A 25,874-nucleotide genomic window follows, 5' to 3' on the forward strand; every position below is an offset into this window, starting at 1 on the left:
GGGCTGCAAAAGCACCTCACTGAGAACCGGCGACTGGCCTAGAAGAGGCTTCATCATCAGTTTTGGACCTCGGATGCCTGTCCTTATCCTTGTCTTTGCGTTTTTTGTGTATTCCAGTCGTCGGTTGTTCTGACAGCATGGTATAACTGAACCTTCTGCCAAAATAATGGTGAGCAAAATCAAACCGACGTTTAATAGTGCGCTTGTTAAATCTAGCACAAAACCGACAACTAGTTATGTCGTGGTCTGGACCTAGGCATGGAATATAAGAATGAAAATCCTTATGAGGTATTTGCTTCCCACAAGAAATACAATTATTAACTTTTACTGACACCGGTCTGAGGCAAGAAAAAGTTTCCCCAATGGGGTACTTAGCTTTATTGAAGACTTCGGTTCTGAAATTCGAATTCGAATTCGAAAATCTCAGGAGTCGGCCGACCGGCACTTGCGAACTGCTTTTGCTTCAGACACCGCGCGGCAAGAAAGACTGAAGAAAATGGCATCGGCTGCATCTTATATACCCCTGGCGCACTGACGTCAGGAAAGAAGCGACAGCAACCGACGCCGGACCAAGACTTTGGAACTCTGGCTGACTGCGGGACCGCCTGACGGCAGGATAACCCAAGTGTAATGACTGCAGCAGTGAAACACGAACATCTTAAATAAGGTTACTACTTTTTCTAAAGTCTTTCTGCTTCAACTAATTCAGCCATAATGGGTCAACAGCATCAAACTTCCCAGCCCTTAAATAAGGCTCCTAATGCTAAAATGTTCCACCAAACTGTACTGTTAAAGTTGCTGTCTGTGTTTAAAAACAGAACATAGATTAGAATTTAAAGCAAGTACCTTACACTGCTGCCCTGGGTCTAAAGGCATCTTTTAGGCTGGCCGCCACAGTAATTTGGCTCCCTCCATATTGTTGAAATTAGCTAGTTTGCCCCCGGTATCTTCTTTCTTACACCTAAAATAATACCCTGAACACAGTAATTTCACTCTGCTCTCCCTCACATAGCCCTGAAAATGATACCATGCAGTTATAAATTAATCTGCAAGTTTATAAAATACAGCTTAAACATAGTCTATAAATGTGTGCAAAACACAAATTAAAAATACAGCCAAACATACAACCATACATACCAAAAGCCTAAGGAAATATTTGGAGTCAGTGTTAGCCCTGTTGCTCTTAGGCTTCCTCTGCTCCTCTACCTGCCCCCATTCCCACCCACCCCTACTAGTACTACATTTAAACTAAATTTAACCACTACCCTCATGCTAATTACCAATCAGTGCCTCATACATCACTGAACAGCCCTCCCCCCTTAAGCCATTTCCTTTTCTTCCACACCCTGTTAGTAACACGCAACCATCAAAATTAGCCCACCCCTCCTAACAAAATGCAAAACAAGTAAAAAAATACCAATTACCCTACTGCCTATACTATTTCTATTTTACCATCTTACTGCCTACGAACAAAAATGTGACCATGATATTCACTACCCAAATGGTCAAACAGCCACCTACAACTTCACACTTAACACCAAACACTTTACCATCCCCAACACATGGAATCTACCACCTTCAACAAAATATCACCCCTGTAAAGCCACAAAACATAATCCTAAAGACAAAGACTATATAAAACCTTTAAACAAACTCCTAAAGCTTAGAGTATCCTGTCACTATAACCTTATAACACATGGGGACATCCATCCCAACCATGGTCCACCCACACCCAATAACCTTCACTCCCCCACCACAACCCCCCACAGTCAAGCTACCCCTTTCTACTCCCACTAATTACCTCCTAGCATTTCACCTAAATACGAGAAGTATTAACAATAAGATTCCCAACCTACAAGCCCTCGTAGCAACCCACTCCCCAGACATTATGTGTCTTACGGAAACCTGGCTAAAACCTAGTATTACTGATAATGAGATACTACCTTCAGGATATAATATTCCCTGGTTAGACCATACTAGAAGGAAAAGAGGGGGGGGATAGCAGTCCTTTACAATAATTCTCTGTTAATAGAGACACCATTCAACCACTCCAATTCAATAATGCAGAACTCCTCATAACCAAAGTACAGATTAACAAGAACAAATGCTTGAACATCGTCTGTGCTTACATTCTGCCAGGCAACAACTTAAATACCTTAGAGGATATCTTATACTGGTTATCGACTACCTATCCCCAAGAAACCATAGTTCTTGGTGACTTCAATACCAACTGGCATCCTTGCTCTTCCGAACCCCCCCTCACCCCTATAAAAGTACAGTTTTGTACCTACCATAAATGTAGATGTTCAAGTGTATTCACTGCTGCAGTCATTACACTTGGGTTATCCTGAAGTCAGGCTGTCCCGCAGTCGGCCACAGTTCCAAAGTCTTGGTCCGGCGTCGGTTGCTGTCACTTCTTGCCTGACGTCAGTGCATCAGGGGTATATAAGATGCAGCCGACGCAATTTTCTTCAGTTTTTCTTGCCCCAGATGTCAGGTGCCCCCAAATAGGTAGGCAATATATATTGCTAATAAAACATACATAAAAAGAAAAACCAAAGCCTTCAGTTACCAGCAAATACACCACATAGGTAGTATAGGGTAGAAAGGTATAGATAAGTCCCAGCTAAGAAAGAGGGGATGGAGGGAGGGTAACCTGGACTACAGCAGTGAATACACTCGAACATCTACATTTATAGTAGGTACAAAACTGTACTATGTTCATCGTGTTTCACTGCTGCAGTCATTACACTTGGGTTGAATCCCAAAGCTGAGGTACGGTGGCTGGTTCTATAGAGGATTTGGGGTGGCTATGAGGCCCTGCAGTACTGCAGTGGCAAAGCCAGCTCTGGATTTACAATAAAGAGGCAAGTGATAATGTTTGGTAAAGGTGTGCAATGAACTCCAAGTTGCAGCTTCCAAGATATCTTTAGTAGGTACTCCTCTAAGGTAGGCAGTGGAAGTAGCTGTTACCCTGGTGGAATGTGGCCTAATGTTGCTAGGTACAGTTTTCCCAAGCTGTGTGTAGCAGAAACGGATACAGTGTCCTATCCACTATGAAATGGTCTGCTTGGAAATAGCCTTTCCCTGTGATCCTGCAGCATATGCTACAAACAATTGCTCAGTTTTCCTGAAAGCTTTTGTTTTGTCCAAGTAGAAACGTAACTGTCTGTGTATGTCCAATGAATGCAGAAGTCTCTCCCCTTTATTCTGGGGATTTGGATAAAAAGTTGGCAAGTGAATAGTTTGGTTAAGAGCCACACTGAATACCACCTTTGGCATAAATGAAGGGTTTGTTCTTAAAGAAACCCTATCTTGATGAAAAAAGATGAAAGGCTCCACTGCCATTAGTGTCTATAACTCAGACTCTTCGTGCTGAGGTTATTGCCAGAAGCAGAGCAGTTTTCCATGACACATTTTAATTCTGCTGAATTGGCTGGCTCAAAAGGAGGTAAAGTTAGTTTTTCCAAGACAAAATTGTGGTCCCAAGTTGGTGTTTGTGCTCTCCGGGGCGGTCTTATGTTTTTAGCCCCTCTGAGGTACTGTTTTAGTAATGGATGAGAGAAAATAGGAGGATCTGTGTTGTAATGAGCCAAGATGGCAGAGGTGTGGATCTTAATGGATGAAAAGGATAGGGCTTTGTCCAGCATCTCAGTTAAGTATTGTAATATCTGAGGAATATTTTAGACAAGAGGGTCAAAGCTTTGAGCCTGGTTCCAGGCCCAGAATCTCTTCCACTTTTCTGAATAAGATTTCCTGGTGCTAGGCATCCTGGCCTCCAAAATGACATCCATAGCAGTTTTAGAGAGAGGTGTTGTCTGCTTGACTAAGGAATCTGCCATGCAGCCAGGTTTAATGTTTTGAGCTGGCTGTGTAGGATCTGATTGTTTTGTTGAGTCATAAGATGCGGAATTTGAGGTAAAATCCATGGTGGACCTTGAGCTAAGTTCTTTAAGATTGGGTACCAGTGCTGGCGTGGCCAGTCTGGGGCAATCAGAATAATTTTTGGCTTTTCTTGTCTGGCTTTTAGGAGTACCTTTGAAAGGAGAGGCAGTGGTGGGAACGTATAAACTTTTAGGCTTTTCCAGCTGAATGAGAGAGCATCCACTTTCCATGCTTGTGTGTGGTAAGTCCTTGTGCAGAATTTCTGTAGTTGGCAATTCATTGGGGAGGCAAAAAGATCTATGTCTGGGCTCCCCCATTTTTGTGTTATCATGCTGAATATTTGTGGATTTAATTTCCACTCATGAGGATCCATGATGTTTCTGCTTAAGTCGTCTGCCAATGTATTTTTCTTTCCTGGCAGGAATTGTGCTTGCAGATGAACTTGATAGGTTAGAGCTGTATTCCACAAGGTCATGGCTTGTCTGCAGAGGGGATAATAATGAGTGCCCCCTTGCTTGTTTATGTACCACATAACTGTGGTGTTGTCTGTCTTTAGTAATAGTTGTCCTGGATGCAGAAGGTCCTTGAAAGCTGTTAGGGCATTTTGTACAGCTAGCATCTCTTTTTGATTGATGTGAAGATGCATTTGGTCTGCGGCCCACTTGCCCTGAATACATTTTCCTGCCATGTGTGCTCCCCAGGCGTAATCCGAAGCATCTGTTGTTAGTGTCTGCCTGGCTGTGGGTAGAGTGAAAGGCTGTCCCTTGTTATGGTGACATGCCTGTGCCCACCATCGAAACTCCTGTTGTAGGCAGGGAATAAGTGGTATTACTGCTTCCAAACTGTGACAGTGTTGAGTCCAAACACTTTTTAGGTACCATTGTAATTTCCTCATATGCAGTCTGGCATATGGCATTAGTAGTAAGCAGAATGTCATGAACCCCAAGGCCTGCAGAATTTTTCTTGGAGTTGGGTTTTTGTTGCCATCAATTGAAAGTACTGAGTCAGTTGTCCTTGCTTGTCTGGCGTGAGATAAGCCATCTGGGCCGTTGTATTTAAGCTGGCACCCAGGAATATTATCTCTTGTGAGGGCACTCGTTTTGACTTCTTTCCATTTACTGTGTACCCTAAGCAAATTAGCAATCTTTTTACAAACGCCAGATGCTTTAGAAGAATGTCCTTGCTCTCTGCTTGAATAAGGCAGTCGTCCAAGTATGGATATATTTGAATTCCTTTTTGTCTGCAAAATGCAATTACTGGTGCCAGGCATTTTGTGAAGACCCTGAGCGCAGTAGATAAGCCAAATGGCAGTGCAGAGAATTGGTAATGCATTGAACCAGCTATGAATCTGAGGTATCTTCTGCAATTTCGTCTGATAGGGACATGCAGGTATGCCTCTTTGAGGTCCAAAGTAACAAGCCAAGCCTTCTTGCCCAGCATGGGAAGAAGCTGCTGTAGTGTCAACATTTTGAATTTCGGAACATCCAGGTAAGTATTTAGAGTAGAAAGATCCAGTATGGGTCTCCATGCTTTGTCCTTTCTGGGGACCAGGAAAAGTCTTGAGTAAAATCCTTGTCCTCGTTCCTGTTGTGGCACTTTTTGAATAGCTCTCATGTCCATGAGAGCTGTAATTTGTTTTTGTGCCTCTGCCCATTGATTTTGTGGCAGGTCTGGCATTCCTTTTAGCCTTGGTAAAGTGTGAAAGTAGAACCTGTAACCTTGAGACACAATATTCAGAACCCATTTGTCTTAGGTGATTATATGCCAATTTTGTGAAAAAAGTGCTAGTTTTCCCCCTAAGGGAGCTGCCAAAAGGTAAGTGCTTGGCATGTGAAGGGGGAAGTCATTGGGACCATTTCCTATAAGGTTGTGACTTGTCTTCCCCTCCTTTTGGGGTTGAAGCACCCCCTTGTCGTGGTCTGTAAGAGCCTTGGGGCTGAGATCTGCCTCTTGGGCATCTGTATCTGCCTCTTTGTCGTCTGTCTGACACTGGAAAGGACCAATTTTTTGAAGGCCAGTTTCTACTAAATCGAGGTGGCTGTACCTGTAAGAAATCCTTCACTGTTTGCATAGATTTTGCCTTATCCTCCATTTTCTTTAACATCTCTTCTGCCTTAACACAAAATAAAATATCCTGCTGTAAAGGAGCATCCAATAATTTTGCCTTAATATGATCAGGTAAACCTCGTTCTTTTAACCAAGCATGCCTTCGAATCACAGATCCTGTAACTGCTGCTCTACAAGAAGCCTCTAATGACTCAAAACCACATTGCAGAGTATGTTTTCCCACTTGTTCAGCTGCATGCAATAAATCTGGCATTTCCTTATAGTCAGGATGTTCTGAACTTGTAAGCATTATCTGTTTTAACAGAGACATTAAATATTGTTGGTATTTAAGCATGTGAAACTGGCAATTTAAAGCCCTCACTGCTAAAGTTGCAGAAGTGTAAATTTTCTTACCCCATCTGTCTAATGCTCTAGAATCCCTGTCAGAGGGAACTGGAATTTTAGTCATGGAAGCCTTTACCCCTTTGGGACGCTGGGAAATAGTTTCTGGGTCAGCAACAGGGTTATATAAAGAAATTTGTGAGAGTCAGGGACTCTGTAGTACCCGTCTGGCTTGACTGGAGCCGGGGACAAAGAATCAGGATTTAAACTGGATTCAGAGAACACAGCATCCACAATGTCTAACACTGGTGGAATAGCAAGGGGCCTGTGCTGAGGCAATAAAAGAAAGTCTCTGAGCCTTTTCTTGGATTCTGAGTAATCCTGGCCCTCCCAATGGAAATGCTCCCTTATGGTACGTAAAGTTTCCCCAAAAGAGTAATCCCCAGGAGGAGAGGCTGAAGGAATTGATTCTTCAGCATCAAAATCCTCACGGGGGGTAAGGATTATGCCTGGTCTGAAGAGGAATCAGAAGAAATGGAAACCTGGTCAGAGGAATCATAGTCTGTATCCTGCCTAGGCCTTTTATCAGGAGGGGGATGGGAACCCCTAATGAGAGTAATTAACTCGGCCATTTTGAGCATCTGTTTTTTTAGGCATGGAGGCCTGTCCAGGTGAATGCTGTACTTGCTTGTCTTTAATGGAGTTTTAGACTTGGCTGTAGTTTTGATGGTAAGCTGTGAAGGTCTGAAAACACCCTCAGAAGCAGATGCCTGCTCAGCGGCTCTGGACTCATCTGAGGGGTTAGTTTCCGTAGGCCCAACACCTTGAGTTTCCAGAGGCCTAGACATCTCCACGTGGGAGTCGGAGGCGGCCTGTGGCTCTGAGGTAGCGGGTGTCAGGGGCTGCGTAAGTGCCTCACTGAGAACCGGCAAACCGGCGACTGGCCTAGAAGAGGCTTCATCGTCAGTTTTGGGCCTCAGATGCCTGTCCTTATCCTTGTCTTTGCGTTTTTTGTGTATTCCGGTCGTCGGTTGTTCCGACGGCATGGTATAATTGAATCTTCGGCCAAAGTAATGGCGAGCAAAGTCAAACTGACGTTTAATAGTGCGCTTGTTAAATCTAGCACAAAACCGACAACTAGTGATGTCGTGGTCTGGGCCTAGGCATGGAATACAGTAAGAATGAAAATCCTTATGAGGTATTTGCTTCCTACAAGAAATACAATTATTAACGTTTACTGACATCGGTCTGAGGCAAGAAAAAGTTTCCCCAACAGGGTACTTAGCTTTATTGAAGACTTTGGTTCTGAAATTCGAATTGAAAATCTCAGCAGTCGGCCAACCGGCACTTGCGAACTGCTTTTACTTCAGGGACCGCGTGGCAAGAAAACCTGAAGAAAATGGTGTTGGCTGCATCTTATACACCCCTGGCGCACTGACGTCAGGGAAGAAGCAACAGCAACCGATGCCGGACCAAGACTTTGGAACTCTGGCTGACTCCAGGATCGCCTGACGGCAGGATAACCCAAGTGTAATGACTGCAGCAGTGAAACACTATGAACATCTTATCTGGGTTTAAACAGACCATAACCTCTCCCACTAGGATAAACAAACCGACCAACAGGGAAAGTACCCTAGACTACATCCTAGTTAATAACCAACCCCAACTGTACACAGCTGGCACTCTCCCTGATGACCTTAGCGACCATTTACTACCCTATATCATAAAACATAAGGCAGGAAACTGTCACCAGACCAAATATAAAACACTTAGAAACAGGAAAAGCTTTGACACTGCTATATTCCCAGAAATAGGAAAAACTTTGACACTGCTATGTTCCTAAACGAACTAAAAGCAGTTGACTAGTCAAAACTAAAAAAAATCTACCATTAGAAGAGGCTATAGCTCACTTTAACACTAAATTACTAAGTATCCTTGATTCCCATGCTCCAGCACGTACAATAAAATCTATATCAAACAGCACCATGGCTCACAAAAGATACCAAATCTAAAATCAAAACTAGAAACAGAGCCTGGGCCAGCTGGAGAACAACTAAAGCCCCATGTGACCATCTAAAATATCGTCAGCTCACGAATGATACAAAAAAATCTATTGTACAAGATAAAAAAAGCTTCTACCAAAATCTCCTACAAAAACACCAAAACAACCCTCAAAAGTTCTTTGCAGGCTTAAATCAACTACTTCATCCAGGTCATTCTACCACCCCATCCCCGGCTAACCACACCCATAGTTCCCCAGAGACCATAGCTGGTGCTTATAACTTTTTCACTGAAACAATCCAATCCCTAGCAAATCAACTAACCCCCACAAACCTAAACCACACCCCTAATCTACCAACTAATCACCCCCAATTTAGCTTCCAACAGATATCCACTAGTTTTATCAAAACACTTATAAATAAAAACTAAAATCTACTACCCTCACTGATGACCTCCTCCCTGAAGAGTACCTACAAATAGCTGCAGGTGCCATTTGCATATTCCATATCTATCCTTATCAACAGTACCTTCTCCAAAAGCGCTATCCCCTCCCTCTAGAAAATATCCCATGTCATCCCACTCTATAAAGGTGGTAGTTCTACAGACATATCCAACTACAGACCCATTGCCATTCTTTCCCCACTAGCCAAAATAATGGAGAAATGTGTACACAAGCAACTAATGCAATACCATACACAGAATAACTTACTATCCAACTCCCAGAATGGTTTCAGGCCATACCACAGCACCACCGCAGCCCTCCTTTCCTTTACTAATGCCATAAACCAAAACAGGAATGACAATAGGCTATCCTCCGTCCTCTTTCTTGACCTATCAAAAGCCTTTGACATGGTCAACCATGAACTTCTCATTCTTTCTCTGAAATCTATTTCCCTCAATAAGCATGCAATCCAGTGGTTTCAGTCCTACCCGACTGGTAGACAACAGGCGGTACTATGGCAGGGAAAACTCTCCAGCCAGCTACCTCTCACACTTGGTGCCCCTCAAGGATCCATACTAGGTCCACTACTCTTCTATATTTTTATCAACAACCTTCACACTACTATCCCTAAAGCTACCTGTATTCAATATGCAGATGATTCCGCTCTGATCTGCTCAGCCACCTCCCCATCTGAATTGCAAATCCTAACCCAAAATACATTTAACACTATTGAGAACTGGCTCGCCAACCAATGCCTACTGCTGAACCCCAATAAAACTAAACTTCTACTCTTCACCCCCACTAGTAGATCTGCCACACTTTCATTCTCTGTTACGTCCAACAATGGTACCACTATCTCCTCAGATCAACAAACCAAACTTCTAGGGGTTATCATATTAAACCTACAGGTCAACAAAACCATACAGACCATCAATAAGAAGCTTGGATCACTGCATAGAAACAAAACATTTCTAACCCCACTGGCTAGGACTGCAATCGCCTGGTCATACCTACTCTCTACTCTTTTATATGCCTCACCTGTACTCTCAAACCTCAACAAATCTGAACTAGGTAAGCTGTCCCATTGCTATAACCATATTGCCAGATTCACCACTGGCTCCACCTATAAAACCTACCACTGCCAGAACCTGAAACAACTAGAGTGGCTAGAACTGCCCAACTTAATTCAATTCACTAGTGCACAAAATTCTGTACCACCCTGAGGATAACTCGTCACTTATAAATATTATTAAGCCATATAGCAACCTGAGATCGCTACGGTCAGCCAACTACTGGTCCAAACCCACAAAGCTAATAACTCTGCTGGTGAATCCCTGTTTGCCAACTTTGTTGGCATAACCTGGAATTTGTTGCCATATTATATAACCCTACAATCCTCCAAAAGTCTCTTCAAAAAAAACCTCAAACAATTTCTCAAAGTGAACTGGCTTTGCCCATGTACCAACCCTGATTAAGTTATAAACTGAAAGCATAATCTGTAAATATCATAGCATGCAACTACATCCCCAAGCTCTATATCCAATCTGACGTCTCTTGCTTTTAATTGCGTCTGTCCATGATAATTGTGAGTCCCTACTTGGGAACAATAATAAACCATTGTACATAATCACTGTTTTATGTTTTTTAATGTTATCTAACTTCTTGTGTAATCTATGTAAGTTTGTCTATTTGGAGCTTTTCTCCCTGGGCCTCCGCTGAAAATGGACATGTATCCAGTTGGACTATCCCGGTAAACAAATGTAACAAAAATAAGTAAGTGAAATATTTGATTTGGCTGAATTTATCACTGTTTTTCAACTTGCACTTGTTAAAGAAACACCATCTATTTGTTACTGTTCTGCTGTTAGGTTGTTTTAACAGCATTCTCATATTCCATAACCACTTCTGGTACCGAAAAAGCTGTTCTGAGTTTGTCAAAGTTCTCCTACTTCTGCCAAAGTATTCTCTTATGTTGTGTACTTTGTTTTGTATTTTTTTTTTTACATTTCTCAGGGTTAGTGAACTTATTTCCAATGATTCCTGATACTGCATGAATTCTGTAAAGCATTTGTTACTACACTTGAGCTCAAAACCAGTTCATTTTACATAAGGAAGGGTCTTTTGCACTCTGTTGGGAGCACAGCTGAATTCAACCCAACCAAGTTGTTTAAAGTTATTGTGTTTTTATCTGATTGGCCTTAGGGATGAACTGTTTAAAAGTCTTTCATCCTGCTGGTATAAAAGACTCACGTTTGCTTATCGCACAAACACAGTTCCCTGCGGCTAGTATATAAGCAAACCTCTCCAGGAAATGCTCTCCATAGCGTCCCACTGTTCACAGCTGCTCAAAGAGTTGCCAGTTTGTGTAGAGGATGGTACCACCACAAGTCATCTAACCTGAGCTGCTCAACATTTGGCAGTTTCTGCCAGAGGTCTGGAGAGATTCTGCAGAAAACTGAAGCATCCACTGCTAAAATAGAAAAAATAAGTGCTTTTTGAGTCTTCTTTGCATTTTGCTGACTGCATTTTATCATTTTGCTGCCTTAGTTTTTTTTTATTTTACTGTATTTTTCTGCACGTTGAAAAAAGCTGTTCTGTTGCCTTAAGTAACTCATGGCATAGTCTAGATTGAGATGTGCTGAATCTAGACTGTACTGTTACACTTGAGCACTATTCCAGACAACTTTATATTAGGAGGGACATGCCTGCACCCCTGTGGCAGAAGCGTGTAATCTGAGCCACATTTGAGTTGGAGATTACTTGTTGGAAAACTCATTGTGTGCTTTCCCATTAGTAATTTAGTTTAAAAGTGTTTAATTTTGCCTCTATTGAAGCTTTGTGTTTGCACAGGTTTACGCTCTTTTAACCGGAGCTGCTCAATGTTTGGCAACTTTTGCCAGAGGTCTGGAGAGATTCTGCTGAAATCTAAAGCATCCACTGCTAAAGTTGAAAAAATAAGTACCTTTTGAGTTTCCTTTGCACTTTGATGACTGTATTTTAACATTTTCTGCCTCATTTTGCTGATTGCTACTGTATTTTTCTGTATTTTTTAAATTTCCCCAAATCTTTTGGGTTTCTAATACCATGATGGGAATGGATCCCATTCCTAAGTCAAAGTATGATTAAAGTTCATGAAATTAGTATTATTTCACTCCTTGATGTCAGCCAAAAGTGCTCTTCACAGCAACCGCAACGTGCCCAGTAATTACTCCTGCAATTCGTATGAAGTTACATGTATTGGTAGCATGTCTAAATATGACTGTAGACTCTTTTTTTTTATAACAAAAATAAATTCGGACCACACAAATGTCCAAGTGCATTTTAGATTCATCTAAGGCAAGGGGTTTAATCAATTCCTTAATTGTTTAAGTTGTAATAGTTAACACTTTATTTATTGTGACAGCAGTATAAAGGAAGTGATTGTTTTAATTCTACTGACTCTGAAGAAGCCCATGGAATTAAGGGTGAAAGCACTTAAACTGCTACTTGTTATCAAAGTGTAACGTTTTGTTTTTTTTCACTGGTGAGGTTCTAATTTTTGTTTTTTACGAGTTTACAATATTGTTAGCATTTTTTATTCTTTTTTATAAGACCCTTCCACCTACTACTATTGGAACTATCTGGCTATCGTTCTTCCACATTGCTCTCATTTCTGCTCGCAAACCCTGATATTTTATAACTTTGTCTCTCTCTCTGTATGCAGAGCACTGTTTTCACTGGGTGTGGCCATTTCAATAATCAATGCGATTTTTGTCTTCTTTTCCTGGACCACTATATCTGGTTTTCTAGCATCTATCTTTTGAACTTGTTGGTAATGGATGATCCCATGTCATGTAGACTTCATTTTCTATGATGCTTTTTGGCTCATGTTTCCAGTGTTTTTTCAGCCACTTCAATACCATAGTGTTTGCACAATCCCCAGTGCAACAGTCTTGTCACATTATTATGCCTTTCAGTATACAGTCTTTCTGCCATTAGTAAATCGCAATCAGCAATGAAGTGTGTGACCGTTTTCAATTTGGTTGTACAACACCTACATTTGTCTGTTTCTCCCACATGTTCAATGGACTTTGTAAATCAATGTGTACGTAGCCCACTATCTCGGGCCGCTAATATTAACCTTTTCTTCTCTTTAAATTCTCCTCTCCTTAACCATTCCTGCTTTCGTTCTTGATCAACACGAGGTTCTTCCAGAAGTTTTCTATAGTTGCAACTATATTTATGCATTTTCCACATTTCTTGCCTTTTGATATGGTCCTTCACCTTATATTCTTTCTTTTGTTTTTTTGGCACATTCAGTTGCTGCCTGATTTCTATCTACTTCTGGTTTCATTTCCATTCTTGCTTGACTCCGACATGTTTCTGCTAGATGAAGCATAGAAGTCATCTTAGATTTATTCTCCTCATGTTTCAACACTTTCACTATGTTTCGGTCTTGTTAGGTCAGCAGATATGAGTGAAGTCCACAATTTTAGATTTATACATGTAATCAATTTCAAGGAGGCCCATCCCTCCTTCAGAATGGGGAATACAATCCTGGTATGCACTGATTTTTAAAAATCATTTGGTGAGCATGAAGCATCCTTCTTGTTTTCCTATCTAATCTATCCAACACGTTTTGAGGCCAGTCAGTCACTCCAAAACTCTAAGTTAGGACATGAACAGCAAATTGGTTTATAGCATGGATTTTGTTCCTAGATGTCAGTGCTTTTTCAGGATTAATTTAAGTCTTCTAAAGTACTCCTTACTAAGTTTTATTCGCATTTGTTCATTTTTTATTGTTGATCCTTCATCAATTCCCAAATATTTATACACTCCCTCTTGCTAAACTACTTTTACATCACATTCATGTCCCAAACTGATGTTTTCTTGGTGATGCAGTTTTCCTGTTTAAAGGTTGCCTTTGCACATTTATCAAGACCAAGTGACATTCTTATATCATCTGAAAAAGTTTTGAAAACTTGCAGTTGTGCTTTTAGTTCCTCACCTGATGAGCTATACAGTTTTAAATCATCGACAGAGAAGATGAGAAGTCTACACTTTGTTGTTTTCTAGGAGCCAAATTATAGCCATGTCATAAGCTATTAAGTAGACAGCTTAATGCATTAAGGGCAAGGCAGAATAGCAGCAGTGACAAAGAGTCGCCCTGAAATATCCCCCTTTAATTTTTTTATGCCTGGGATAGTAGTTTGTCTTTATCATGCCTTAATTGCAAAGTGGTCTGCCCTGTTTCATGGTCACTGTAATGTAGTCGATCATTGTACGGTGCATCTTATACATTTTTAAGCTCTCTTTTATCCATGAATGTGGGATACTATCACATGCTTTTTTATAGTCAATCCATGCCATACTTAGATTCTTCCCCTTTTTACACTTCTCCACTATGACTTTATTTAACAACAAATGATCCTTTGTTCCCTATGACTTTCTTTATTGCCCTTTTGTTCTACTTTCATAATTGAGTTTTCTTCTAATTGTCTCTGTCGGCATAAATTCCCATGTATAGTTTATACATCGTCAGAAGGCAAGTTATTGGTCTATAATTTGTGGGGTAGCTTGCAGGTTCACTCTTAAGTAGAAGCAGTGTTTTACCTGTTGTTAGCCAGGTTGGTGTCTGTTTGGGGTGCTCATATAAATAGTTTGTACTCGTGGCTAAGTCTTCGTGCAAAGATGTTAATACTTTCAACCAAAAGGTAGGTACTGCATCTGGGCCTGGGGTTTTCCAGTTAGAGGCTTTTCTTAACTTTGCTTCAATCTCTCTGGCTATTACATTATCCCATTTCATATCCTGTACCTTTAAACTTCTTATTCTTTTGCTTACTTCTTTTATCCATTTAGCGTCTTTGCTGTGTTCCACAGGATCTTCATAGATACTTCTCCAAAATTCATCTGTTCTTCTTTTTTTGGCGGTCTTTCAATTCCTTTTACCTTGTTTTCCAACTCTCTATAAAACTTTTTTGGGTCATCAATAAATTGCTTATTACTTTTCTTTATATTTACCTATGTATCGTCTAAGTTTTTCCACCTGTGCTGAAAATTTAAATTTATTTACAATAGTGCATGACAGAAGCCGCAGTGGTACAGCGGTAGCATTGTTGCCTCACAGCAAGAGGTTCTCCTGTTCGACTCTCGGCTGGAGTGCCTTCTGTGTGGAGTCTGCATGTCCTCCCCATGGTCGAGTGGCTTCCGAAAGACATGCGTGAATGTGCGTGCCTTCACTGAAGGTTGGGCTGGCAACTTGGCACCATAAAAAAAATCTACTGCTAATCATTAGTGGACCGGAGTTCCGCTGTGGCGACCCCTAACTGGGAAAAGCCGAAAAGACAAACAATAGTGCATGATAGATCCTGGTCTATTCTAATACTGTGCAATGCTTTTATCACATCTATCTTTCTTAGTAGTTTTCTTGATCTATTCCCTCTTCTATACTCTTCCAACAGTGACACTTCTTGTCTTGTTTTATAGTTTTCTCTATTTGATAGTTCCATTATGGTATTCAATTTCTCCCTTCCTTTCCCTCACTTCCCTGTGTTCTTGTGGTAGAATTATATCAGTTATTAATTTAGCTGCATAGTAATATATCCTGTTTACTTCCGTTTTATCACATGGATATCTATGGGCAGTCCTAATTACCGTGTTCATTTGTTTTATCAGACTTCTGACTTTTGGGGTTTTATTGATCTTCTGCAGTCTATTTCTTTCATTGATCTTAATAGGTCTATGCCTATTAAATCAAGCAACTCTTCTCTTAGCTCATTTTCTTCCAAACTGAGGGCACATCCCTTGTTTTCCATTTCCCGTGGGCATTCTATAGAAAGTTCTATAGCATCTTCCTGTGGCACCTTCTCTTCAATTTCATCCTGTGGCATCCATTGTTCTGTCATATGGGAACTCACTGGCCTATTACTCCTCAACACTGACTGCATCAGAGCTTCCACAGTTTGCTGTTCCTTCCCTTGCTGTCTTGTCTAGTTCAAGTGAACGTTTATACTGGTTTCCTGTGGAAAGCTCCAAATAACTTGATATGGCACCTGACCAATTGCTTCCTGTTTCACTGGTTTCTCCTTAATTTGGATAACCATTGCTCTATCCTGTTTTGGTGCTTTCTGCATTAGATTTTCTACACTGAATCCTTGACTTTGCAGGTGCTCCATAATCTCAATTTCTATTTCTATGATTTCTCCATTACTAAGCTACTTTTCCTCCGTCTTATTTTTTGTATTGTAAAGTTTTCCATATCTGGATTCCTTTGCCTGTCTTTCTCTTAAAATACCTTTGGTGCTGTTCTTTTTGTATTGGTAAGTTTTGCTTTCTCCTTTGCATAAATATTGCACCATATTAAATCGTTTTTTCTTTCCCATGCCCATATTTCTTCTTCAGATGTCTCCTGATCTTCCTGCTTCTCCTTACTTTGAGAACTTACTCCATCATGCTGTAAAGTAATCTGTGTTAGACCTTCTACATTAAATCCTTCACTTCACAGGCACTCCATAACTTCAACTTCTATTTTTTTTAACTTCTACTTTACTAATCTTCTTTTCTACATTCCATCTTTGTGATATTTTTTTTATGATGAAATTTTCCATATCTGAATGCCTTTGCCTGTATTTCTCTTCGAATATCTTTGGGGCTACCTTCTTTATGCTGATTAATTTGGCTATCTCCTTTGCATAAATATTGCACCATACCACATCTCTATTTCCCATGTCCACATTTCTTTTTTATACTTTTCTAAAATAAGTAGGTTTTGTTGTCTACATTTTTGCACTTCCTCAGATGCTTCTTTTTCCAAACAGATCAAAGTTTCTTGCTGTATATACTGTTTTTCAAAAATCTGTTGCATGAATGAACGCACATTTTTATTTGAAGCTTCTGGCAATTTTTCCTGTGGAAGCATTTTTCTTTCCTCTAATTTATCTCTTAATCTTTTTGCATATTCTGTTTCTGGAAATTCTGGGATTTTTGCATAGTCATAACATTATATCATTTCTTTGTTATCCTCAATAGTCCACTCTGTCGTCTTTATGATTTTTGTGGACTGCTACTTCATCTACAACCAGGGGGCATCATCCCCCTGGTCCAGCTCCATTGTAGGAATGTTTCCTCATTTTGAGGATTCTACACAGTCATTTTTTTTGGTGAGATTTTGTGAAAAAAAGGGTCCACCTTGTGAAAGTACTCACCAAGACATGAGGGAGGATGAATTCAGTTTCCACACTACTACTCTCCTTTGCTTGCTGACTTTTTATCACTTCATTCGGACCGCTGCACTTTACAAAAGCTGCTCTATTGCTTTAAGAAGCTAGTACATAGCATAGACTACATTCAGATCTGCTGAATCTAGACTGTATTGTTATACTTGAGCACTATTCCAGCCATCTTACATTAACAGGGCCATGCCTGTACCTTTGTAGCACAAGTGTGTAGTCTGAGCCTCATCTGAGTTGGGGATTACTTGAGGAAAGCTCATTGTGTGCTTTCCCATTTGTAGTTTAGCTTAAAAGTGTTTAATTTCACTATATTTTAGCCTCACATTAGCACAGAGCTGTGCACAGCTCAACATGGTTCAGAGGTGCCCTGTACAGACGCAAAAGCTTTGAAAGACAATTTCCTCCTAGACATCTGTTACTGAGCCCTCTCAAGTTTCCCTGCTGCATTGTGGGAAACTCAGCTGTGCACAGAAATTTTCACCCCTAGCCTTCAATAGAATAAGCCCCTTTGTTAATCCTAGAGTACAAGCTGGTTAAACTAGCCCACTCCCCAATAGCAGTTACGGTAAAAACCTGCCATAATGGGCAGTCAGTTTCCAAACATTTCTTCGGCTAGCCCAATTGACATGCGCACCCTGAGGCAATTTAGTAACTGCCTCATGTATACTGACAAACACTTGCTAATAAAACAAATACAATACATGATAGATGTAATTACACTAAGAATTTGGAATTATTTCTCTCACATAAACCGAACATCAAACAGGTTGTTAGACACACTTACCAGCTCTCACACAAAATAAGGTCACAATACATAAATCCACATAAGCAGAGGTACTCAATAGAAGCCTACCAAAAGATCAGAGACCTCCGAAGCACAAACCACTTGCACGCACTGCAAAGCAAATAGAATCCATTACACATAACCCAGACACACCAGTGTCTCAGCAAATAAGCCCGTAAGGCAAAACACATCAAAACCAAATGTTTTAGTCTAGGTGACCCCATAGTGAGACACACAGATGCCCCCCCCCCCCCCATCAGGCTGGACAAGGAGAAGGTCATGGTCAGCTGGCTTGTCAGGTGCCAGGATCCATCAAATCATGCATGCACTCAAGTCACTCAACAATTACCTCTATGACTCTGTCATAGTACATGTTGGGGTGAATGACTTGAGACGTACCTCTCTGGACTATATGGAGAGAGACATAACTGAACTCTAAGATTCTGTGTCCCAGGCAGGTATGTCCCTAGCCCTAAGCAGCATTCTACCTTCACTCAGGATAATGCCACAATACAGACAACAAAATGATGGACTTCAACAATTGGCTTAGCTTCTGGTGTCAATCCAGGGGGATCCAGTATCTGTCAGCCTGGGAAGACATGGCTGACAGATCAGGCTGCTTTGCCAGAAACAGTCTTCTCTAAGCTTTTGGATACTGACAAAGGCACTTGCCTGCCCCACAGTGCATTTTTTACGCAATGTTGAAACAACAAAATTTCCAGTGTAAAAAAATTCAGTTGAGACAAACTCAGGGTTATGCAGCTTAATGCTAGGAGACTAAACAGGAAACTGCACTCCCTGGAAGCACTTCTCACCTTGGAAGATGCAGTCACGGAGACATGGTTCAAGGCCACAGATTGCACCTGAACTATGCAAGGCTACAATGCCTTCCACAAGTTCAGACTCCAAAACAAGTGTGAAAGAACCACAGGTGGAGGTATATCCATCTTCATTAAGGCCAAATACACTTTGAGACTGATTAAACAGTACGACTCTCGAGCTACTCTGGGTGCAACTAACTACAGGTAAAGCACCCTACCACATCATTGCTAGCTAGGTACCCCCCCACCATGAACCAGGAGAAGCACACCATCTACCTGGACATACTGGAGTCACTCACTATACAGCCAAACACTTTGGTCGTGGGTGATTTCAACTATCCTTCCATCAAATGGGCAACATGCATGATGAGCACAAACATGCTTACCCTGAGGTTCCTGGACTTTCTCAGTACAAACACCCTCAAACAGAGTCTGCACACCCCTACAAGGGGCTCAAATGTCTTGTACTTAGTACTCACCAACATGGAAGGTCACAGCATTTCCTCCTGTTCTTTGCTCTCCCTGGTATGGTCAGACCATATATCTGTCTCGTTTGAAGTAATAATCACACCTGACACCCCAACAGGAACAAAATAACTGAAAGATTTCTCCAGTGCAAACTACAGACTACTAAGTGATGATATAAAAAGTTTCAAACCCCCTGCTAACACAGCCAACAATGACTCCTATGCAGAGGAGTACACAAACACCCTGTATAACTACCTAAACAACTGTACAGACTTAGTCTGTACCTGACCAGATCAAAACCAGGTCCTCCCAAAAAACAGGCCACCCTGGTAGACCTCGAGTATAAACAAGTTATATAACAAGAAGAAAATACTGATGTCTAAGAATAAGAGAGAGTTGCTCAGCAGAAGGAGAATACCCTCCACAGCTTGAGCAAGCAAATCAGATATCTTGTAAAGTCCTCTAAAGCTAGTTATGAAGCTAAATTAGCATCCCTAGCTAAGGATCCTCATAAGGCATTCTTTAGCTACGTCTGAAAGATAAAAGGGAATGCCCAACTATGTGCCGAACTTATAGTGCATGATACCTCTCATAAAGAACTTTCTATAGATTGCTCGCAGGAAATGGCAAACAAAGAATGTGACCTCAGTTTAGAAAAAAATGATCTAAGAGAAGAGTTAATTGATTTAATAGAGATGGATAGGCATATTAAGATCAATGAAGGAAAGACTGCAGAAGGTCAATAAAACTCAAAAAGTTAGAAGTTTGATAAAACAAATGAACACAGTAATTAGGACTGTCCATAATGATTCAATGATTCATGCAATATAACAGAAGTAGGTAGGATACATTACTGTGCATTCAAATTAATAACAGATAAAGTCCTACCACAAGAACACAGGGTAGTAAGGGAAAGGACGGGGAGAAACTGAATGCCATCATGGAAGCATCGAACAGAGAAAATTATAAAGCAATTAAGACAAGAAGTGTCACTGTTAGAAGATCATATAAGAGGGAACAGATCAATAAAAATACTCAGAAAGATAGACTTAATAAAAGCAATGAGCAGTATTTTAACAGATCAGGATTCATCATGTACTATCACAAATAATAAACTAAAATTATCAGCACAGGCAGAAAAATGTAGAAGATGCAAAGATAAATATAAAAGAAAATACAAAATACGCAACTTATTGATGACCCAAAAAAGTTTGAGAGAATTGGGAAACAAGGTAAAATTAATTAAAAGACCACCAAAAAAAAGAAGAAATAGATACATTTTGGAGAAGTATTTATGAAGAGCCTGTGGAACATTAACAAAGTTGCCAAGTTCAAATGTACAGGATATGAAACGGGATGACATAACAGCCAGTAAGATTGAAACAAAGTTACGAAAAGCCTGTAATTGGAAAACACCAGGCCCAGATGCAGTACCTAACCTTTGGCTATTAAAATATTTGCACGAAGACTTAACCATGAGTAAGAACTATTTATATACACACCAGCCTGGCTAACAGGAAAAACAATGCTCATACTTACGAGTGAACCTGCAAGCTACCCTAAAATTTACAGACCAATAACTTGCCTTCTGACGACATATAAACTATACACTGGAACTGATGCCGACAGAGATTATAGTCATTTAGAAGAAAACTCAATCATGTCAATAGAACAAAAGGTTAATAAAAAATAAAGTCATATGGAACAAAGGATCATTTGTTTTTAAATAAAGTCATAGTGGAGAACTTTAAAAAGGGGAAAAATCTAAGTATGGCATGGACAGACTACAAAAAAGCATTTGACAGTATCCCACATTCATGGACAAAAGATTCTTAAAAATATATAAGATACACCCTACACTGATAAATTACATCACATCAACCATGAAACAGTGGCAAACCACTTTGCAGTTAAGCCATGATGAAGGACAAATTATTATTCCAGGGACAAATATCCAAAGGGGGATATTCCAGGGTGACACTCTGTCACTGCTGTTCTTTTACCTCGCCCTTAACCCATTAAGCTATCTGATTAACAGCTTACGACATGGTTATAAATAGGTTTCCAGAAAGCAACAAAGTGTAAAGACTTTTCATCTTCTCTTTGTCGATGATTTAAAACTGTATAGCTCATGATATCAGGAACTGAAAGCACAACTGCAAGTGGTCGAAACCTTTTTCAAATGATATAAGAATGTCATTTGGTCTTGATAAATGTGCAAAAGCAAAGTTTAAAGCAGGAAAACTTCAGCACCAAGAAAACATCAGTTTGGGACAAAAATGTGGTGTAAAAGAACTTGAGCAAGGAGGATTGTATAAATACTTGGGAATTAATGAAGGATCAACAATAAAACATGAACAAATGCGAATAAAACTTAGTAAGGAATACTTTAGAAGACTTAATCCTGAAAGCTGTGTTGACATCTAGGAACAAAATCCAAGCTATAAACCAATTTGCTCTTCCTATCCTAACTTACAGTTTTGGAGTGACTGACTGACCCAAAAAGGTGATGGATAGATCAGACAGGAAAACAAGAAGGGTGCTTCATGCTCATCAAATGATTTATAAAACTCAGTGCATGCCAAGATTATATATTCCCCATTCTGAAGGAGGTATGGGCCTCCTTGAAATTGATTACATGTATAGATCTGCAATCATGGGACTGCATACATATCTGTTGATCTCGCAAGACCCAAACATAGTGAAAGTTTTGAAACATGAGGAGAATACATCTAAGATGACTTCCCTTCATCTGGCAGTCAAGAGGGAATGGTAATCAAACCAGAAGCAGATAAATATCAGGCAGCAACTGAATATGCCAAAAAACAAAAGAAAGAATATAAGGTGAAAGATCAGATGAGAAGGCAAGAAATGTGGAATTTGTATAAATATAGTTGAAGTATAGAAAACTCCTGGAACAACCTCATGTTGTTCAGGATCAAATGCAGGAATGGTTAAGGAGAGGCAAATTCAAACCAAAAGATGAAAGGTTAATATTTGGCGGTCCAAGATAGTGGACTAAGTACACATTGGTTTAAAAAGTCCATTGAACATGTGGGAGAAACAGACAAACATAGGTTTTGTAAAACAGAACTGGAAACAGTTGCACACCTTGTTGCTGGCTGTGATATACTAATAGCAGAAAGACTGTATCATTGAAAGGCATAATAATGTGGCAAGACTGTTGCACTGGGGATTGTGCAAACATTATAATATCGAAGAAGCTAAAAAAACACTGGAATCATGAACCACAAAGCATCATAGAAAATGAAGAAGTCTAAATTGCATGGGATCACCCATTACCAACAGTTCAAAAGACAGATGCGAGAAAAACACACATAATGGTCCATGAAAAGAAGACAAAAGTAGCATTGATTATTGAAATTTCTACACCCAGTGACTACAGTGTCTTGCATACAGAGAGACAAAGTGATAAAATATCAGGATTTGCAGGCAGAAACGAGAGCAATATGGAAGAAAGATGTCCAGACAGTTCCAATAGTAGTAGGAGCAACAGGTATTATAAAAAATAATCCACAATTATTTTTAGATATGTTACTGATGCATGTAACTCCATATGAACTGCAGGGGGAATCATTACTAGGCACATGGCAGGTGCTGCAAAGAGCACTTCTGACTGACATCAAAGACTGAAACTATACGAATTTCATGAACTTTAACCATACGTTGACTTCGGAATGGGGTCCACTCCCATAACTGTATTAGAAACCCAAAAGATTTGGAGAAATTAAAAAAAAAATATGAGGAAATTGCCAACCTGCTAGCTGGCAGATTTGGTGCAAACGTCACCCACCTTTCCTCACCAGCCATACCCAAAAGCATACCTGACACCAGTCCTCTACCAAGTATTTCCAAAGAGTAGGTCATATTCATGCTCTCCAAGGTGGAAAACATGGCCTCTATGGGACCAAATAACATCTCAGGCTGTTATTAAATTATTTAAAAGAAGACCTAGCGGAACCACTTGGCACTCTCTTTAACCTCAGCCTGAGCTGTGGCTTTGTTCCAGCAGACTGGAACACAGGGACAGTGATCCCTTTGCACAAAGGGGTCCATCAACCAACCCTGGAAACTACAGACCCTTGAGCCTAACCAGCCTCATCTGCAAGGCCATGGAAAGATTCATCATGGACCTTATCAACAAGGACACAGGAGTCCTTCAAAACTATTGACCCAACCCAGTTTGGCTTTATTAAGGTAGATCATGCTTATTGAACCTGGTGGACGACTTTCAGAATGTCACCAAAGCCCCTGATGAAGGCACATTACATACTGCCTATCTTGACTTAGCTAAGGCTTTTGACACAATCCCCCACTCAGGTATCGAGAAACTCTCCCAGCTGGGGATTAATCCAATCATCACTAGATGGGTAGCCAACTGGATCACAGACAGAATGCATACTGTCAAAGTTGGAAATTCCACCTCTACCAGTGACATACCACAAGGATCTGTGCTGGGCCCTCTACTGTTTGGAATCTATTTCTGAGAAGTTCATGTGAAAGTAGATGGCCTATGGCTTACAAAGTTCGCTGATGATTGCAAACTGAGCGCAGTCATGGAGCCCTCAAATGATGTTAACATATTAAAAAAAGGGGTTAACACAAACAAATGATTGTTGCCAAAGCCAGTGACTAAAACTAAACACAAAAAAGTGCATTATTATAATCCCCCTTGGTAAAGGGAAAGTCCCTGCAAATTACAATACTGACAGCCTCCCACTCCCAAACCCAGCGGTGTGCGATTTGGGAACACAGGTTGACAGCAATCTAAACCTCAATCAATATGTGTCCAGAATGGTAAGGAAAGTCTTCTATGTTGCACATCTCAAATAAGGGAATCACATCCAAGACAAAGGATGTTATAACTCATCTGTACTTGACCCCCATCAGACCACTAATAAAGTACAATGCTCCCTTTTGCATGTACCTCACCAGACACCTGCAGCAGCTGGAGTGACCACAGAGGCTTCTCAGCAAGAAAATACAGGGCCTCCAAAACATAATGTAAATGGATAGACTGAAAGCCCCGTCACTGTACTCTATTATCCTACAGGCTGCTAAGAGGCGACTTGTGTCTGACCTATAGAGCAGTCTCTGACCCTGCCCTAATGTAAATGATGCACATTTGCAAATGAAATGGGACAAGAGTCACTCACTCCAGGGATCTCAACCTAGCCTGCAACATTAACAGAACATGCTGGAGAGACAGATATCTCTCCCAGAGATTGACGTTCTTCTGGAATAAACTCCCACTTCACGTGAAGTACAGCTCCTCAATAACCCCCTATTCAAGCGCAACCTAGACAATTGGATAGGAGACCGTAAATTCACCCTGGGGGTGGCACCCATGTCCCTCATGGACAGGGGCAGTCAACGCTGACCATAGAGTCACTCTGCAAATAATGACCATCTAACCATGGTTAATTACGGAACTCTGGTAAAACATGCCTAACCTTGGAAAGGCCGTAGGGCCACTAGCCTAGTAACCTCCAACGAACCTATCTTTATGTATTATTAGAGGTTTCTCCAAACACACATAATATGAGCAAATCAGATAAGGTTACCAGGAAGTTTTATCACTCTGACTTTGTTGCAATTAATACTGAAAATCTCATGGAGATGAGAATCTTGCTTATTTACGTTGACTATACAGGGGAGCTGGATTAATCTATATGGTTTTATTGACAACTTGATGCAATGATTTGTATCCATCAGTAACACTACCATGGTTAGGAAGAACTCCCCACTGTAGTGGAATTGAAGGCTTTTATACTTTAACATAGGAAGCAAAGACTATGGAGAACCTTTAAGTCTCATCCTACTCTAGAAAACAGGCAAAATGTTTAATAAAGAGCAATCTAGTTTGAACTAAAATTGGCTATAAATGCTGCTGACAATCAGAAGGCCTTGTTTAAGCATCTGTGTTCCTTTGGAAAAAATGAAAACATCTGGAGACTACCTACAAATGGGTGACAATTTAATTACTGATCCTAAGGATCCACCTCATATTTTTGCAGAAGGGTTTGTTGATGGATTGCATGCAAACAATCCTATTAATCCAGTCCTAGTTGTCCTCAGTTGTACTTGCCCAACAATATGGGATGTTGATAGAAGGGCATTATTAAATGTGAAGTCAAACTTTGCAGCTGTCCCAGACAACCTAAACATTTTTCCTGAAGGGAACAGCAGAGGCATTATTGCCATGCTTAACCTACTTGTTTCAGAGATGTCTAACAGAAGGTAATGTTCTGCCTACCTGGAAAGAGGCAGTTACCATCCCTACCTTAGTCTGTCTGCTGATAATTACAGACTAAATCAGTCTTACTTTATATGTGGGAAATGTGTTAAGAATGTTGGGTGTTGGTCACTCAACTTCATGTTTGATTTTAGCTCTGATATCTATCAGCACTGTATTTCTAATTTGATTTGTTTCTATGGGAATATCATAAAATGCTACTGACTTGGGTTTGGTCTGTCGATGTAGTATACTTAGATTTTACAAAAGTGTTCGACTCTGTCCCACATAATTTACTGACTTTGTGTGTAAGTCCATTATGAACTCATATATGACTAGATGGATTATCAGATGTGTAGAAGTAGTTGTAAAAACTGTTACTCAAACTACAAGCTCTGTTTGATAATGGTATTCTGCCAGAATCTGTTTTGGGCGCCTTACTTTTTCTTTTTTGATGCTGGACTGCACAGTATCGGAAAATGCATGGATCAGCAAATTTATTGGCGACATTTAAATAGGTTACAGAGTCACCAGCAATGATGACCATCATTCTTACTAGTAGTCTGGACAGCTTAACTACTGGGGTAAGAAACAAGGCCATGAGGTTTAACAGTAAGTG

At 40.4% G+C, this 25,874-nt stretch overlaps 1 protein-coding gene across 1 annotated transcript in view; it reads right to left on the reverse strand.

The window, feature by feature from the left end:
- LOC122787696 (BCAS3 microtubule associated cell migration factor) overlaps positions 1-25,874 on the reverse strand; it is a 4,651,713-nt gene that overhangs the window by 1,391,100 nt on the left and 3,234,739 nt on the right. The window lies entirely within an intron of this gene.

The sequence above is a fragment of the Protopterus annectens genome, chromosome 13.part0, assembly GCF_019279795.1.
Source record: "Protopterus annectens isolate FY-2018-M chromosome 13.part0, PAN1.0, whole genome shotgun sequence".
NCBI lineage: Eukaryota > Metazoa > Chordata > Ceratodontiformes > Protopteridae > Protopterus > Protopterus annectens.